Raw genomic sequence first — 6,968 nt, 5'->3', positions numbered from 1 at the left:
CTGTGCACCATAGAACTTCCTCTGCAGAAGATGTCTTGTTTTGAAATTACGAATACTTTTTAACCATAAAGAGGAGAATTCTGGGACAGAGTATTCTGTCCTGGTCCCCAGTCCCGGTCCTGCATGGCTTCCTAAACAAGCTCCTCCAATAATTTTCCAGGGACAGAGGTGAGACTTACTGTCCTGTAGTTTCCTGGATCCTTCTTCCTGCCCTTCTTGAAGATCCGAATGACACTGGCTTTTCTCCAGTCTTTGGGCACCTCACCCGTTCTCCAGGACCTTTCAAAGATGATAGAGAGTGGTTCAGCGATCATGTCTGTCAGCTCCCTTAGCATACGCGGATGTATCCCATCGGGACCCATGGGTTTGTGTGCGTTGAGCCCACTCAAATGTGTCCGAACCTCTCACATGTCCACCAGGGGGGAGCCCTCCATTTCTCAGACCCTTTATCCTATTGCCAGGGGCAAGGAGTCCCAGGGGAGTGTCCTTGAAGCAAAGAAAGCATTCAGTATCTCTGCCTTCTCAGCGTCTCCGTGACCAGGACACTCCCCTCATTCAGCAAGGGACCCACATTATCCCTAGTCTTCCTCTTGCTGTTTACATACTTGATAAAACCCTTCTTATTATCCTTTATCTCCTTTGCAAGCCTCATCTCTAGGTGGGCTTTAGTCTTCCTCGTCGCATCCCTGCAGGCCCTGATAACACATCTATACTCCTCCCAAGGGGACAGGCCCCTTTTCCACGTTTCATAGACCTTCCTCTTCCTTTTGATCTTATTGTTGAGCTCATTGCTCATCCACATGAGTTTCCTGCCCCCCTTCCCCAATTTCCTATTCCTCGGGATGCACTGACCCTGAGCATGGAAGAAGTGCTGCTTAAATGTAGCCCAGCTTTCACAAGCACCCTTGCCTTCTAGCAGCCTATCCCATGAGATACTCCCAAGCAGATCCCAGAAGAGGTCAAAGCTGGCTCTTCATATAAGTCCACGGTAGCAATCCTGCTTTTAGCCTTACTTCCTTTGCCTAGTTCCATCTGGAACTCCACCATCTCATGGTCTCTGCATCCCAAGCTGCGCCCAGCCTTCACATCCCTAACAAGCCCATCCCTGTTGGTAAGAACGAGGTCCAGGAGCACCCCACGCCTCATCAGCTCCTCCACCACCTGCATCAGAAAATTGTCCTCAATGCATTGTAGGAACCGTTTGGACTGCTCGTCCACCTCTTAATTCACCCTCCCCCAGCTGGAGCTGGGTACGCTCTAATTGTTCCCTCACATAGAGGTCAACCCCCCCCTCCCCCCCCCCCCGCTTCCCCAGCCTGTCTTTCCTAAAAAAGAGGACATAACCCTCCATGACAGCATTCCAGTCATGCGAGCTGTCCCACCATGTCTCAGTGATCACAACGCAATCGTGGCCCCACGACCGAACACGGATCTCAAGCTCATCCTGTTTATTTCGCATGCTCCATGCATTGGTGTACAGGCACTTTAGGGAAGCAGCAGGTGCAGTTACCCCTGCTGGGATGCAAGAAGAAGATGCTGGCCGGGGGATCGGGAACGCTAACTTCTCTGAGGAGCCCTCAATCCTATGGGAGAGTTCAGAAGTTTTTCCCTGTCTTCAACAGTTATGATAGTGACGACTTCCCCCAGCCCTTCTCTGTCACCTTTAGCTCCCCTCCTTTCCCCCATCAAACCTCGTTTAAAGCCCTGGTAATCAGACCAGAGCGCTTGCTCCCCAACACACTTGTGCCCCACTTGCCCAGTTGGCATCTGTCCGTAGCCCACATGCCCGGCGCAGAGGAGAACACTACCTGCATCCCCGATCCCCTCAACAACCTCCCCAGGGATGCAAAGTCCTTTTTAATATTCTTCATTTTTCTCATAGCAGCTTCCTGGGATCCAACCTGAATGACTACGAGAGGATAGTACTCCTCTGGTTTAATGAGTTGTATTTTGAGAGGGATTGCACTCCCCTTACATCATATGGGAATCCCGTTTTTCTGTCTCAAGGGTGAATGGTGTAAGGCACTTATAAATCATTGCAGATTGTCATTGTTGTCAATTGTCATGTAAATTAAGGCCATGCAATACCTTCTACTGTTTCTTCTTCCCTTTCATTTGTTGTCTGGTTTCTACCAAATATCACATATTTGGTGAAATGCCTTAAAACAGGTGCCACCTTCTTGGCCATCTGAGCACACTGCTGGCTCATATTCAGCTGACTGTCCACCATCACTCCCAGGTCCTTCTCTGCCTGGCAGCTCTCCAACCATTCCTCTCCCAGCCTGTAGCTCTGCTTGGGGTTATTGCGCCCCAGGTGCAGGACCTGGCACTTGGCCTTGTTGAACCTCATACAACTGGCCTCAGCCCATCAGTGCAGCCTATCCAGATCCTCCTGCAGAGCTTTCCTACCCTCGAGCAGATCGACACATGCACCTGACTTGGTGTCGTCTGCAAACTTACTGAGGGTGCACTCGATCCCCTCGTCCAGATCATTGATAAAGATATTAAAAAGAACTGGCCCCAGTACTGAGCTCCAGACACACAGGCACTCACTTTAGGAGTGTGGCATGTCAAATTTCGAATAGAAGCACAAGAAAACCGTGACTGTAAAATCCATAAACACCTCTCAGGACTTCAGACTGCTTTCAAGCATACAGGAAAACTGCCTATGAAATGCTCTACTTATTTTACTTCAAATTACTCTAATTACTCTAAATTTTCATATGCACTTTAAGAGGCAAGTAAACTGCAGACATATAATACCAGCAATTAATTTGAACCACCAAAATTAATAAAAGAACTCTTTAAAATACCTTGTTTTGAGAAGCCTTTATGATAGCTAAAGAAGTTTAGGACTGCAAGTATTAAATCTGAACTGAAAGTGTTGGAAGTTATTTAAAGGGTACCTGTTCGTAAATCTGGCCTTTCTGCAATTTGTGAATTTTGTCCCAAAACACTCCCCTTTCATTCATCTTCCAAAAAGGTCTTGAACAGAGTTACACTGCTGTAAAAAGTGACAGAATTTCTAGATGAGTATTTACTGTGAAAAATATTCACCTTTCTAAAGGAAAATGTGCCTTATAGCATCTAAATGTTTTGTGAGAGAGAAAAAGTAAAGGTCCAAAACTCCAGCTTTAGCCAAGTAAATGCAATCTATCTAGGCAGTTTACTGATCAAAACTGTAAGAAAGTTTGAGAACAACCCCTGAGAACTAAGGCAGGGAACCAGCCTCCACAGACAGAAGGCAAAGAACAGGGACAATGGTCTGCCATTTAGAAGGAGTGAACCCAAAAGGAATAAAAAATATTCAAAATCTTGCCCAATGTCTCACTTTGAACAACTGAAGGAGGCGGCACAGGACCGGGGACTGGAAGGACAGCAAAGGGTTTTTTGATATTAAATTGACCAGTGGTCAATGGTTCTATGTCTGGGTGGAGGCGGGTCACAAGTGGTGTCCCTCGGGTCGGTCTTGGGACCGGTGCTCTTCAACGTCTTTATCAACAACATAGATGATGGAATCGAGTGCAGCCTCAGTTTGCAGATGACACCAAGCTGAGCAGTGCAGTCAATATGATAGAGAGAAGGGATGCCATCCAGAGGGACCTGGACAGGCTGGAAAAGTGGGCCCATGAGAACCTAATGAGGTTCAACAAGGCCAAGTGGAAGGTGTGGCACTTGGATTAGGGCAATCCCAGGAGTGTATATAGACTGGGTGAAGAAGAACTTAAGAACAGCCCTGTGGAGAAGGACCTGTGGGGTCCTGATGGACGAGAAGCTGCACCGAGCCTGACTGAATTTAAGAAGAGATTGGACTGTGCACTTAGTCACATGGTCTGAACTTTTGGGTAGACCTGTGCGGTGTCAAGAGTTGGACTTGATGATCCTTAAGGGTCCCTTCCAACTCAGGATATTCTATGATTCTATGATTCTATGACATGAGCCAGCAGTGCGCGCTTGAGCCCAGAAGACCAACTATGTCCTGGGCTGCATTAAAAAAGGGGTGGCCAGCAAGGAGAGGGAGGTGATTGTCCTCCTCTGCTCTGCTCTTGTGAGACCCCACCTGGAATACCTCTGCTCTTGTGAGACCACCAGACCTGCATGCAGGCCTGGGGCTCCCAGCACAAGAAGGACGTGGAGCCCTTGGAACTGGTCTGGAGGAGAGCCACATAGGGCTGGAGCACCTCTCCTACGCAGAAAGGTTGAGGGAGCTGGGCTTGTTTAGTCTGGAGAATAAAAGGCTCTGGGGAGACCTCATTGCATCCTTCCAGTACTTGAAGGGAGCGTATAAACCAGAAGGGCAATGCCTCTTTACATGTGTTGATAATGATATGACAAGGGGGAATGGTTTCAAACCAAGACAGGGGAGATTTAGGTTAGAAATTAGGAGAAAGTTTTTCACTCCACACAGATTTTCACCAAAAAGAGTTTTTCAACAAGAAAGTTTATCACCGGGGTGGTGAGGCACTGGCACAGGTTGTCCAGGGAGGTTGTGGATGCCCCATCCCTGGAGGCATTCCAGGCCAGGCTGGATGCAACTCTGGGCTGCCTGCTCTAGTGGTTGGCAACCCTGCCCAGAGCAGGGGGCTTGAAACTACGTGATCTTTGAGGTCCTTTTCAACCCAGGCCACTCTATGATTCTATAAGCTGTTGAATTAGTCTTTACTGACTAAATACCCACCTTCACTTATAATATCTGATTCTGGAATTCTTTGTGAAGCATGATACCGAAATGAACCTGAATGTTTAAGGAATGTACGCTTCAAATAAAAGATGTGAGTCAATTAGACTAATTAGGGACAGCGTTCTCAATAGCATCATATTGCTAAAGGTTAGCTGGCATTATTAGTGTGAATCAGTTTGATAGTTTCCATCTTCATTTAGCTATATTTAGAAATTTCTATTACTTTTTATTTAAACTACAAGGTTGGTATAACTTTTTTTCCCTCTCCCCTGTTCCCAGAGTTAGCTCCTTCAATTATGAGTAACATGCTGAACCCGGATGCTATTTTTTCAAACAACGAAATGAGCCTGTCAGACATTGAAATCTATGGCTTTGATTACAACTACACCTTGGTCTTTTATTCTAAACATCTGCCCATGCTGATCTTCAATGCTGCTTGAGAGCTTCTTATTAATGAGCATCGGGTAAGCAGAAGTATTGGAACTACAATAAATTTATGGATATAGAATATAATGTGTCACTCCTAGCTGAGGGAGATACAACTCATCTTGTCATGTCTCAGTCCTAGCTTGGCTCTTTGGTAACACATTATGAACAACAGCTACATACGAATCCCAGAAGTCCTGGTTTATTCTCAGCTACAGTTTTGAGCAGAGGAGAATCTGGCAACAGTTAGGGATCAGGGTTTATATGTTTATTTATTTATTTAACATAGTGGTGGCAACAGGGTTCTGATTTTTACCAGATTTTCAATTCTAGTAGTCATCCTAATAATATAAGGAGCTTGAAACTTGTTTTCACTGTTTTATGCATTGCTGTAAGTTCAGTGATTAATTTTCATGTGGAATATTTTAGCCCAACTCTTACGAAGTCTGTGATTGTGCTGTGTGTCTATGAGGTGCTCTGTATGATTCCAGCCGTTCAGCTGAGTTACCTAAAGGGGCAGAGCGTGCAGTGACACTGTAATCAGAGGCTGGATCCAAGAGAGATCCAAATAAGAGTTTAGCTCAGCAGTCCCCTAAGAGGGAGCATGGATTTGCTGCCTGGCTGAGCAGCATGTTTGTATTGGTGACCAGTCAACATCCAGGCAGCTTGGAGCTGGATTGGGGACAGCAGAACTTACTGTGTGTCAGGACTCAAGGAGGGAGATAGGTGATTTTAAAGGTTGTGGGGAAAATGGAAGGTTTGCAGGGAAAAGGACTGAAGAAAGTGTGGACTGGAGAAAGTAAAGGTAATTGCAGTATAGGAAGTGCATGAAAATAAAGGACAAAATCCATGGACTAGTTTAATTGACAAAATTACTTGTATATTGTTATGTAACCTAAATGTGAATGTGTGGTGTTATTCTGCATTCATGTTTTAATCCAAAGGTTAGGAGCTATATATAAACATCTGTAAATATATCTGGAAGAACAACCAAAACTTCATGGGCACTATAAGCATACACAACTTGATCCCCCTAAAATTTTGGCATGCCTTGGTATCAATTTCTGTAGAATGCATAAATTTCCTTTATAAAAGCTACTTGGTTCTTGCAGGAACCTTTACAGTATCAGTAGGAAGACAATAATTTAAACATGGTTCAGTCTTTACCATTTGAATGAATGCAGATTGTAAGACCTTTACAGTTTCTAGTTCCAATAAGAATCTCTTGAGCTGTAGTGAATGAAGCTACAATTGCTTTCTGAGACATTTTGCTGAAACATACCATCTCTTCAAGTTTGAGGAGCATCAGGTTTTGTTAATTACCAATTTCTGAAGCTGGTTAGTAGTTTTTTTGATGTTAATGTTAGAAAAAACTTCTAGATAGCAGTGTCCCTTATGACAGTTACAGTCAGCCTGACAGATGACCAATTTTGGTCATGGCAGTGTAAGGTATTCATCAGAAATTTTAAAATACCTTGTAGGAAGCAAGGAATTTTTGAAGGGTGTCCAAGAGAAGAAACATCAATTCAATGATAATCTCAGACGTGGCAGCAGGTGTTGAATGTAAACTCTTGCTCTTGGGTTTGTGTCTTTGCTAATGTATGGGCCTTGTGCCACCTTGTCTGGATTGCTCTTTCAGTATATATCGCCCTACTAAGAGTGGTGATGGGGGGTAAGCAAACAGTGCAATTTTAATCATTATTTTGTTTGGCTTGGAAGGAAGCTTTGATTTGTGTGCCAGGATAGGTTCAATCTTCTTCTCATATGTACTGGCATGCATGCAAAAAGACAGCTTACCATCAGAATAAATTAAAATAGGAAAGTCATGTATGCAGAAATTTGAAAAAGTCAAAAATAATTT

This window comes from Anas platyrhynchos, chromosome 1 (genome assembly GCF_047663525.1).
Source record: "Anas platyrhynchos isolate ZD024472 breed Pekin duck chromosome 1, IASCAAS_PekinDuck_T2T, whole genome shotgun sequence".
Lineage (NCBI taxonomy): Eukaryota > Metazoa > Chordata > Aves > Anseriformes > Anatidae > Anas > Anas platyrhynchos.
This window is presented reverse-complemented; position numbering follows the sequence as displayed.